The sequence below is a fragment of the Bubalus kerabau genome, chromosome 8, assembly GCF_029407905.1.
Source record: "Bubalus kerabau isolate K-KA32 ecotype Philippines breed swamp buffalo chromosome 8, PCC_UOA_SB_1v2, whole genome shotgun sequence".
Lineage (NCBI taxonomy): Eukaryota > Metazoa > Chordata > Mammalia > Artiodactyla > Bovidae > Bubalus > Bubalus kerabau.
This window is the reverse complement of record NC_073631.1, coordinates 33,762,776-33,774,514: the sequence shown is the minus strand read 5'-3', so window position 1 is coordinate 33,774,514 and position 11,739 is coordinate 33,762,776. Positions and strand designations below refer to the sequence as shown.

Here is an 11,739-nt window from a genome sequence, read left to right as displayed (position 1 = left end):
TTTTCACTTCTCTCTTTCACCCTTATCAGGAGGCTCTTTAGTTCCTCTTCACTTTTGCCATTAGAGTGGTATCATGTGCATATCTGAGGTTGTTGATATTTCTCCCAGAAATCTTCATTCCAGCTTGTGATCCATCCAGCCCAGCATCTCACATGATGTACTCTACATACCTGGGCTTTCCAGGTGGGCCTAGTGGTAAAGAATCTGCCTCCCAGTCAGGAGACATAAGAGACATGGGTTCGATCCCTGGATTGGGAAGATCCCCTGGTGAAGGAAATGGCAACCCACTCTGGTATTCTTGCCTGGAGAATCCCAGAGGAGCCTGGCAAGTGATGGTCCATTGGGTCACAAAGAGTCAGACGTGACTGAAGAAACTTAGCAAACAGGCAGTCTGCGTCTAAGTTAAATAAGCAGGGTGATAATATGCAGCCTTGTTGTACTCCTTTCTCAATTTTGAACCAGTCCAGCGTAGTGTAAACATAACTTTTATGTGCACTGGGAAACCAGAAGATTTGTGACTTGCTTTGTTATGACATTCACTCTGTGGGGTGGTCTGAAACTGAACCCACTGTATCTCTGAGGTCTGCATGTACTGTGATTTGAAGGAAAACAGAGCTGCCAGACTAAGACCAACTGCTCAGAACCCCGTCCTTTCCAGAACTTAGCTCCTGGACGGATCTGAAGCACAGAGAGCTCAGCTGTTAATGACCAGAGTCACGCGTGCTGGTCAGACTGTGGCTGATGTGCAGGCTGGCTTCGCAGATGCATGGTCTGCTTGGCCTGTGATGCTCTGTGGCTTCCGTCCCGAAATTCTGAATAATTTGAGTTTTGAATTTGTGTTTTGTTAGTGAAGTCTGCTGGGACAGTGAAGCATGGGCCAGGTATTTGGAGGCACTTCAAAGTGTTTTATGCTTCTTTGTTTCGAGACAGATGTGGAATAGAGTACAAGGAACTGAGGGAAACTGGCCATTAGTGAAAGGTTTTGTGTTTATCTGGCTCGGGCTTGGGCTGTGTTTTCTGTTTGCTGTAGCTATAAGGTGTTAGAGGCTAAACTTGCTCTGTGTCCCTGTTTTTGCCTCCCCTGTGGTCCTTGGATTTCCCCAGAGGCTTCTTGAATCTTCCGAGAGGCACAGTTCTCGGAGGTGTATTCCCCAGTTGTCATACCGGAGCCCCAGTGATCTGGAAGGTGATGTGGAGGGAAAGCGTCTGTGGTCCTACAATTGACAGTCTTTTAGTGAGCTGACCTTCATAAGAGCGTCTCCATTTTCTTTGTTTTGTTTGTCCCTCATTGGTGAGACAGGGAGGCTGGGGAAGGTCGAGATGGGTATATCCATTCCCCCAGGTTGGTTAGGGTCTGGTAAAACCTCAGCAGGTTAGGCTCTAGTAAATTTCTCTTGAGGGCAGGCCTTGTTAGGAAGAATGGAAATGTCTGGGTGTGTTTAAGAAAGGCCATTTCCCCTCCCCCACACAGACGTAGGAAGGGCTTCTTCTCCATCTTCCCTGTGAGAACCTGCAGGACTCCAGCAGGCTGCACTCCCAGAAGTGTGGGAGCCTCCCTGGAGGTTAACCCACCTGGCCTCCCGCACCTCGCCCGTCACACTTCAGCTCTTCCCCCCCAGGCGCCGGTTCCCACAGACTGGTTGCTGCTCTGGTGAGTTGCGACTCTGCATCTGCCGGTAGGTCTCTCCAGTCTGTGGGGCAGTGGCTTGCCCTATGGCTTCAGTTCTCTGATGGATCTGAGAGAGTTGTTGATTTTTCAGTTTGTTCAGCTTTCTTTTGGTCTCTATGTGGGTGGGAGAGGTAACTTCTAAACTTCCTTACGGGCAGAGCTAGAAACTCGAACTCAAATACTGTTTAAATGCTCCTACGGTTGTAATGATGTGGCAGGCAGTAAGGTTGTGGGAAAGAGGCGGGGAGGCTTTGAGGCCTGGACTGGGCACCAGCCACCCCACCTCTCCTGGGTGCTTCACTTGACGCCTCGCTGCCCCGAGCGCTGTGAACTGGCTGTGTAGCCCGAACTCGGAGCTTATAAAAAAGCAGCCTCTCGGGGGTCCCATTCCAGACCTGCCGAATCAGAACCCACAATGTAAGGAGACCCCCCCAGGGGATCCCTGTGCAGGTTAGCGTTTGCAAAGTTCTGACTACAATTTACGACACACTTTCGAACATGAGTTTGTTACCTTTGTTCCCAAACTGTTCACTGAGGTGCCCAGCGGCACCACAGTGAATTCACGGGAAGCTCTCTGGGGTATCTTTATGTAACACGTATCTTGGGAAACACAGGCACCTCTGTCCAGCGTCACGTGTGCCTCTAGCTTTAGTTTATTTTCCGCCTTAGATCACTGTGTTCCTTCTGTTGCTGTCTTATGGACGACTAGGAAAAACTTCAGCTGTGATCAGATACTAGACCTGTGTGAAAGGCAATGGGGAATGAGAAACGAGTTGGCAGTTGTATCTGAATGCAAAATCTGAGAAGCGTTCAGAGCCCAACAGGTGCTAAGCTGTTAGACTGTCAGTGTGGATTAAATTGTTTGAACCTGAGGCTGTCAATGTGGATTAAATTGTTTGAACCTGACTACATAATAAGTAGACCTGTTAGGTATTTCCTTTCCTGGGGTGCTGACACACTAGGAGGACCCTGAACTGAGAACGTTTGGGAACCTCTGGCTTAACATTTGGTTAATTGCTTTGTAACCAAACCAGTCAGGTCCGGTCACCCCATGCGAAGTGAAGCCAGTCTTCTGGCACTGGGTTGTGTGAAGTTAAGTGCAGATTTATCGCAGGGCACCAAGCAAAGAGTCCAGGCAGCTAGTGCTTAAAAGACCCAAACTCCCCACTGGCTCTCAGGGAAAGGTTTTTAAAGACATGATGAGGGAGGAGGGTTGTGCAGTGCCTGATTGTCTCGTGGTGAAGTAATTGGAAGTTAATCAACCTTCCAGTTCCAACCGGTCTGGGCGCTATGTGCTTGTGGGCAGCAGCATGCAGTTAACTTCTTCCACCTGGTGGAGGTTTCGGTATCTGCAAAACAGCTCAAAGGATATGGCTCAGAATATTATCTGTAGCCCTTGAAGAGGAACTAAAGGTCCTTGACTTTGTTTAATGGCTAAACTATTATTTTGCTTGACTGATTTCTTTTCTTTCTGCATTTTCTCAGTTCTCTGATTAGAACTTGGGGAATGCCTAGGAGGCTCAAGTTTTTCTACAAACAAGAGGCAAGTGGAGGACATGAGGGTGTGTGTCCTGGAAAGGCCCCAAAGGGTTCTACTCAGTTACAACTGCTCTTTCACTTGATTTTTGAATGAATTAAATGAAATAATGCCATAGATGTTAGTTCTCTTCACTTTGCCCTTACTTAGTGTGCTCCTTTTCTGTTGAATTTCACCTGCATTCATTAAGGACATATGCAAAACCCTCATACCAAGGTCAGTGAACCCCACCGACAAGCAGGATATGTTTACAACGCCATGATCAGTTTCCCTACTGTGCAGTGCTTACACCTGTATCACTCTTTATGTTGAACACAGGCAATCTCCTTGAATTTTAACAACCAAATGAGAAAAGCCAAAGAAATATTAATAACTCGATTTTAAAGGAGAAAAACCAAACCCCTGAAATTCAGAGGGGTTGCATAGTTGCACAGGCTCACACAGCAGAGTCTTTTCCTCACAAAACTAGTGCCCCCTTACTTCCTTTACTGCCTGGGGCGGGGGGAGAGGAGGATATTCCAGAACTGGGTGGGATGTCGGTAAAAAAATGAGTGTTAGTCGCTCAGTCGTGTCTGATTCTTTGTGACCCCGTGGACTGCAGCTCACCACGTTCCTCTGTCCATGGGATTTTCCAGGCAAGAATACTGGAGTGGGTTGCCATTTCCTCCTCCAGGGGTTCTACATGACCCAGGGATCGAACCCTTGTCTCCTGTGTCTCCTGCATTGCAGGCAGATTCTTCACCACTGAGCCACCTGGGAAGCCCTTACAGAGAGGCTGGGCACTGTCTAACGAGCAGCCAGGTCACTGTGCTGTTGAGGGTGATGAAGGGAACTTGTATTCTGCTTTATTAATACTCATTTCAGGTGATTCAATGAACCCCTCTCTCGCTCTCCCCCCACCTCCCTGGCTCCCTCCCTCCCCACCCCCCACCTCCCCACACACACACTTCTGGAGGGTCTGAGTAGAACGGGAGCTGGTTATAGGTTCTGGTCCCCGGGCAGGGATGCTTTTGACCGGGAAGGGCCGGGACAGTTCATGGAAGGTCTGAGCCCTCCCCAGGGAGCTTTGGAGATGAAAGCTACATCAGAGCTGAGCACACCATTGCCTCTGGATCTCTCATTTGGCTCTTTTCCAGGTCAGGAGTGACCAGAAATGGTGACCATCTGTCCACTGTTTCTTAGCCTCCAGCCAGGGCCAGGGCGGCTTGGCACACACCGTGGCTGCTGCCCACCCCAGCCTCCGTCCACTGGATGGAATTTCCTGCTTGGTTCCTTTTCCTCCTCCTCAGGTTTAACTCCTACTTAAGGAGACAGGGTACAGAATCACTTTTCCTCCCTTTTTAAATAACAAAATCTAACATTTATTGGGAAGCCACCGTCAGCAGGTGTTGCGCTACGGCTCATACCGACCGTCCCCGGGTTGGTTTGCTGGCGCTGCCATCACGCCGCACCACAGACAGGAGCTCACACAGGGTGTGTCGTTTCCCGCGAGTCCCAGGTCCAGGTGTGGGCAGAGCCCCGCTCCCTCTACAGCACTAGGTAAAGATTTGCTCCGCGTCTCTCTCTAGCTTCTGGTAGCTCCTTGACTTGTGGGGCATCACCCATTCTCCACAGGACACTCTCCCTGTGGGCCTGTCTGTCTCCACGTTTCCTCATTTCATAAGGGGACCAGTCATATCAGATCAGGGCTTACCCTACCCCAGTAAGACCTCATCTTAATTCCATTGGCAATGACCTTTTTTTTTCTGAAAAAGGTCACATTTTTGAGGTATTGACCGTGAGGACTTCAACATATACATTTGGAGGGACATAATTCAACCAATAACACCCCCACTCCCACCCAACTGACAAATGAAGAAACTGAAGCATAGAGGAGTTAAATAAGCTTCTCAGAGTCACATGGAGAAGGAAACGGCAGCCCACTCCAGTATTCTTGTCCGGAGAATCCCCTGGACAGAGGAGCCTGGCGGGCTACAGTTCATGGGGTTGCAGGAGTCAGACACAACTTAGCGACTAAAGCGCCACCACCACCTCAAGGCTACCTGGCTAATGAATGACTAAGCTGGGATTTGACCTGGAAGCCCTTTATTCGGAGAAGTGGTTTGCAGGCTGGCGGCACCAAGGCCACCCGGAGCCTCACTGGGCGCAGACTGCTGGGCCCGACCCTGCAGTCTCTGGTGCGGGAGGCCTCGCGCACGGCTGCTGCCTTGCGTTTCTGATGGGTGCCAGGTGACGCGCCGCTTGCCTGGGACCGTCTTTAAAAACAACTGCCCTGGCGGTGGCTCTCAGACCCCATTTTGCATACACATCACTGGGAGCGTCTGTTTCTTCTTCTGAGCAGTTCCAGTGACCCACTCCAGGAGATTTTGATGGGATAAACCTGGATGGGGCCCAGAAATCTGTACTGGTGACAAGTAATCCTAGTGACTCTGAATCGGTGCTCAGTGGCCACCCTTTGAGAAAGCACCAGCTTTGTGTTTCCTGATTGATTGCCAGGGTCCTTCCACTTCGCCTGCACATTGGAGTCGCCTGGGAAACTTTCAGAAGCGCTGAATCCATGGCTGCTGCTGCTGCTGCTAAGTCGCTTCAGTCGTGTCCGACTCTGTGCGACCCCAGAGACAGCAGCCCACCAGGCTCCCCCGTCCCTGGGATTCTCCAGGCAAGAACACTGGAGTGGGTTGCCATTTCCTTCTCCAATGCATGAAAGTGGAAAGTGAAAGTGAAGCCGCTCAGTCGTATCTGACTCTTCGCGACCCCATGGACTGCAGCCTACCAGGCTCCTCCGTCCATGGGATTTTCTAGGCAAGAGTACTGGAGTGGGGTGCCATTGCCTTCTCCGAATCCATGGCTGGGACTCACCCTTAAAGATTCTGATGCAGTTAGTATTGGGGGATGGCCTAAATTTTTAAAATTCAGGGTGTTTTGTTTTGTTTTGTTTTTTAAAAAAAACAACACTGGGTTTTTAAAAATTCTCTTGCAGGTGACTCTAAAAGCACAGCCCAGGTTGAGAACCATAGCCGTAGCTGAAAGCATGGGAAAGATCCCCTAGGGGCTGGTTACTATGAGTGAGGTTCCAGACATTCATCTGAGAGCCTGGAGACCCGGGGGCTCCATTCTCCCTTCAGTCAGAAGGGTCTTCCTCATTACTCAGGCGTTTTGCAGCCGGAAAGCCTGTATCTTTTCCCAAAGAACCAACATTGTTTTCCCTCCATTCATTCATAAGAGGCAGTGTTGTGCCCTGGGGAGCTGTGAGAAGGCCAGGAAGCCCAGGCCTGATTCCAGCTTCTGCACTTGCTGAATGTGTGAACCTGTATGTATTATTTATGGAGTGGCCGGCTTTCCTTATCTGAAAACCTTACCTCCTATAGTTGTAGTTAGGAGTAAAGGGTTACTGTAGATGAAGATCTTATAAGGCTGCCTGGCACAGAGTAAATTCCAAATTAGTGTTTTAGAATTTTTCACTGAACAGGGATATATTAAGCAGCTACCGTATGCCAGGCACAGGGGTACAACAGGGACTACAAAGTCCTGTATCTCAGAGCTGATAATGGAAAGAGCAGAAGCTGATAATATCTAATGTGACAGTACTAAATTCTTGTTGTCTCTGAATCCCCAAGATGTCCTCAGGGACCCTTTTTAATGAACTGCTTTTTCCCACCACCAAATTTCAGAAATCCTAATCCCCAAAGTGATAGTATTTGGCCTTTGGAAGGCAGTTAGATCATGAGGGTGACGTCCTGTGAATGAGATCAGATCTCTTCATAAGAAGAGATAAGAGGGACTTCCCTGGTGGTCCAGTGATTAAGACTTGGCCTTCCAGTGCAGAGGGTGCTGAGATCCTACACGTCTCATGGCCAGAAAACCAAAACATAAAACAGAAGCAATATTGTAACAAATTAAAGAAAGACTTTAGCAATGGTCTGCATCCAAAAAAAAAAAAAAAAAAAAAATCTTCCTTAAAACAGTGAGAGCTTGCTTCTTCCCTCTGCTGTCTACCATGTGAGGACCCTGTGAGAAGACCTCAGTCTGCAAACCAGGAAGAGGGTCTGAACCAGAACTTGATCACATGGGCACCTTCATCTCTGACCTCGCAGCCCCCAGAACTGTGAGACACATGTGTCTCAGTCACCTAGTGACTGCTGTAATACAGCAGCCCAAGCTAAGATACCGAAACAAGGGAGACTTCAAAAGCAAGTCCTGTGCAGACAGAGTCTCATGGGGCACCCCTTAGGAACAAGGAGAGAAGGATGAAGTGGCTGAGGCAGGTTTGGAGGAAAGGGGGTTGGGCTAAAATCCCATGCACCGCTACTGCCTTCCTTCTGTCTGATTACATCTTTCTGGGAAAGCTCTCTTGATTTCTCTCCCTTTTCTCTCTGTTCCCTGTTATATCTGCCTCCCAGCAGTTGTTCCCTGGGAAACTTCCTACTCTAAATTTTTTACGTTCTCCTGTGGAGTTACGGCTTGGGGAATGGTGATGAGATGTGCCCAGAGTCACACATGAACAAGGCAGAGGGGTAGCAGGAACTGTGGCCTCAGGGCCTGGCTGGCAGGAGGATTGCAGCGTTTTTGTTTTCTTTTTTCCTTCTTGGACCATAGGCTCATATCTTGCTTTCTGGGAGGCTCGTTAATAACTAACAGAAGTGCTAATTGCCTCGCAGCCACTGGAGGGCGCTGGTTCCTCTATTTCCCAAGAGACAGCTGGTCCTCCAAGAAGATCACCTGGGCTAGCGGGGTGCCACCTCGAAATTCCCCCAGGGCCCTCTTGGGCAGCAGCCAGGGCGATCCTCAGCCAGGCAACTGGCCTGCGTCCCTCGCCCGGCGTGGTCTCCCTGCCCCGCGCGGCCACCGGGATGCTTCGCCTGCGGCACTATCTCCGCGTCTCATGTGCACATACCGCGTTTCCTCCGCGGGTGTCGCTGTGGTCAGGAAAGAAATCTTGCAGGAGACGCGAAGGCTGTGCGCTGCCCGGCTTGATAGGAGGTGGGGTGTTGCGGAGGGGGACACTAAAACGAGAGGTAAATTACCGCCATTCCAAAAGGGACTGAAATGTTCCTCAGTATGAAAAATTGTTCGCTTTAGGGGCTGCGCCTCCTGCAGCCGCCACAGAGGAGACAGAGGGGCTTTTTTTTTTTTTTTTTTTTTTTTTGCAAAGCAGGGCTGAGACCTGTCTCCAACTCTTCCTTGACTGGTGAAGTTAGTCCTGGGGCCCCTTCTCCCTGGAGCTGAATCAGGAGGATGCTTCTCAAAAGGCAGCACAACCTGTTGATATTTCAGTGCACTCCTGGCCCGGACCCTGGAGCTCTTGTTGGGAGCTAATGGGATGCTGCCCTGGAATCGGCACTTCTTGCAAGCAGCTCTGGTGTCACAATTAGTACTTGGAAATACGGTAGTTAACAGAATCAGATTAAATCAATTTCCTGGAGACTTGCCAGGAATCTGGGTACTCTTTCAAAAGATGTTATACGGGGTAATTAGAAAATTGCAGAAGTACTTTTACTTCCAAAGGGCAGAAAGTGGCCGTTTTCACACTGATGTGGCTGTATTTTGGATCTAATTTCTACCAAATGCCTGTGATCTGCTAAACTGTTACTTACATAATTCTAATTTGTTCTCCCACAACTTGATGGGAGACTCTCCATTTCTACCCACTGGTAAACGGAGGCTCTGAAGTTAAGAACTTGCCCAAAGTTGGCTCTGCTTTCCATGGAGTAGGGACTCCACCCCAGGTCTGTCTGGTCCCAAAAGCTTTGTCATCTTTTGTGCAGTTTGTACAAGTGAATAAGGGAACTGTGGGTACTTGGTCTGTCAGTCTGACCCTTAATATGATGATATGCAGGTTCTGCAGACTGCAGATGTGTGGGAGATTTAACCTGGAGGCCTTTGCAAATACAGCATGGGTTTTGGGTCCAGATTTGGTCATTGCTGTGTACTACTGAGCTTTCGGTTCTTCATCCAGTGTACAAAAGCAGATTCATGGTGACTTTGCTAGACCAAGCTCTCTTCAGCGGTCACTTGTATTTATTCCAACCACCTGTATATAGAGTTTCCTGCCTCAGTGCACCCCTACAGTCTGTTCTCAATACAGCCAAAGTAAGCCTTTTAAAATAACCAGATGGTATCACAAACTTTCCAATAGATGAGAATAAAACCCAAAGCCCTAACTGTGGCCCTTGAAGCTCCAGTGGCTGTGACCCAGGGTACCTCTCCCTCATCTTGCAACAACCCCCCAACACACACACACACACACACACACACACCCCACTCCCCCCCCCCCCCCCCTTAGCTATCTCTTCTCTCGTTCCCAGCTTAGGGCCTTGCTCATTAGACTGTCATGACCATGAGGACAACAGCTTTGCCCTGTCACCTGCTATATCCTCAGTGCTGGCATTTGACAAATAACTGAATGAATTTTTGTTGGTGAATTGTGGTTTTTTAATTCTTGAACGTTGTTTCATTAGGGAAATTAGAGTGGGAGATAGCTGTGGGGAAACAGATCGGTGATGTTGTATTTCACTCCTCCACATCACTAGGTTTTGAGGTTCTCCCTTCTTCGCTCTAGGGACATACAAAGAGCACAGTTTCTAAAAGGAAAGTGCATACCCATTGAGGAAAGGAACACAGATCCCCTCTACCACTGTTCATACCATCTGTGAAGATCCATCTTGGATCAGCCTAGCGTCCCCAACCTGCTGGGGAAGAGTTTTCACTGGTTTCTTAGTGCGGAAACTCAGAAGATGGACATCGGAGCCCACTGTAGAGGGAAGTGTCTCACAAAAGTGAGTCCCAAAGCAGGAGTTAAGGTGCTTTCCCATCCAGCAAACAGCAACAAAAGTAACTCTTTCTCCTGTCAGCTAGGTTAAGGATTTGGCAAGGAAAGGATAAGGTTTTTGGGTGAGGTGGAACAGGGAGAAAGGTTGATGTTTTCATTGTGGTTTGCTTTGGTTTTGAAAGAGGTTGCTTGCCAAAGGTGCAACGGTGATCATCTCAACATCTTGAGTAATTTGGGGTTCCGGAGCAAGGCCCGAATTGCCTGGAGTCTGAACTGAAGTGCCTCCCACTTGCTCTGCTCCACTTCATGGATTCCTTGATCCAAGAAGCCACCCTTCCCTTCACTGTCACCCTGTGCCTCATAGTCTGTGGATCTGAAATTTTACTCAGTAGCTGCATCTGTACCGACTGCCTCTGTACAAAAGTTAGGATTTTTATCTGCTGCAGTATATAAAAGCAGCTGAATTTAGTTCTCATTAGAGAGTAAGTTTTCCGTTGTCTTTAGAGCTCCTTTCTATCTTTAAACAAGCCTAAGTTGAACTTTTTCTGTCACAGAGGCAGATTCATGGTCAGCCTGTGAAGCTGCAAATTTGGTTATGTCTTTGTCTGGCTTCTTGCAACGTCCTGGGCATGACCAGGAACGTGTTCACATGTCACATGTTCTTGTAAAATTGGAGAAAATCAGGTATATTAACTGTGGACATGAAAAGTGAAAGTGTTAGTGGCTCAGTTGTGTCCAACTCGCTGTGACCCCAGGGACTGTGGCCCACCAGGCTCCTTTGTCCATGGAATTCGTCAGGCAAGAATACTGGAGTGGGTTGCCATTCCCTTCTCCAGGGGATCTTCCCAACCCAGGGATTGAACCTGGGTCTCCTGCATTGCAGGCAGATTCTTTAGCATCTGAGCCACCAGGTAAGAAATCCATCAAAAACGCTGTTTCCGCTTCAGCTTGCCCTCTATGGACTTCTTGCACCTGGTGGCGTTAGAGGTGGCAACCATCATTTTGAGACCCAACAAAGGGAGAGTTGAATTGCACATACATGGGATAGTTTTTCATGGGATTCCAATTTTTTCCTGTAGAAATAAGTCATGCTAAGTTATGTTAATTGTCCAGTGTGGCTTTTATGACTATCACTATGGTCTACCATGCTTCTTCACCTGACATTGTAAAACAGAAGGGCCCAACACCAAAAGCTGTAGAGGAGGAGGAACAGGTTTGAAATGTACAAAGCCAAGCTAGTCTGTGTACAATTTTTACAATCATCAGATCTTTAATATTGTAAGTAGAAGATTTAGGAGGAGTTGCAGGTGGTGCAGTGGTAAAGAATATGCCTGCCAGTGCAGGAGACACAGGAGACTTCGGTTCGATCCCTGGATCAGGAAGATCACCTGGAGTAGGAAATGGCAACCCACTCCAGGATTCTTGCCTGGAGAATACTGTGGACCAAGGAGCCTGGTGGGGTGCAGTCCCTGGGGTTACAGAGAGTCAGACACGACTGAGCAACCGAGCATGAGCACAAGAAAGTTTAGTTCTTATTGCTGTTGGGCCAGAGTGGAGGTTCCATCCCGCCAGAGACAAATTAAAAATCATAATGGCCCGCCACAACAGGGACATCTATGATAGACTGATTCACAACTTACTTCACTTTATAAAAGTATTTAAAGTAGTTATTACCCTAAACGGAGAAGGCGATGGCACCCCACTCCTGTACTCTTGCCTGGAGAATCCCATGGACAGAGGAGCCTGGTAGGCTGCAGTCCATGG

At 48.6% G+C, this 11,739-nt stretch overlaps 1 protein-coding gene across 4 annotated transcripts in view; it reads left to right on the top strand.

Annotated features, from left to right (window-relative positions):
* The first annotated feature begins 561 nt into the window (after window positions 1–561).
* The window catches only part of CDCA7L (cell division cycle associated 7 like), a 198,810-nt gene continuing 187,632 nt past the window's right edge, over window positions 562–11,739 (top strand). The window contains exon 1 of one of the 4 annotated variants that reach the window (XM_055589971.1): window positions 562–1,676. The gene's annotated coding sequence lies outside the window, so the exon portion shown is untranslated. The remainder of the gene's footprint in view (window positions 1,677–11,739) is intronic. The other 3 variants (XM_055589970.1, XM_055589974.1, XM_055589973.1) reach the window with 3 other exon arrangements.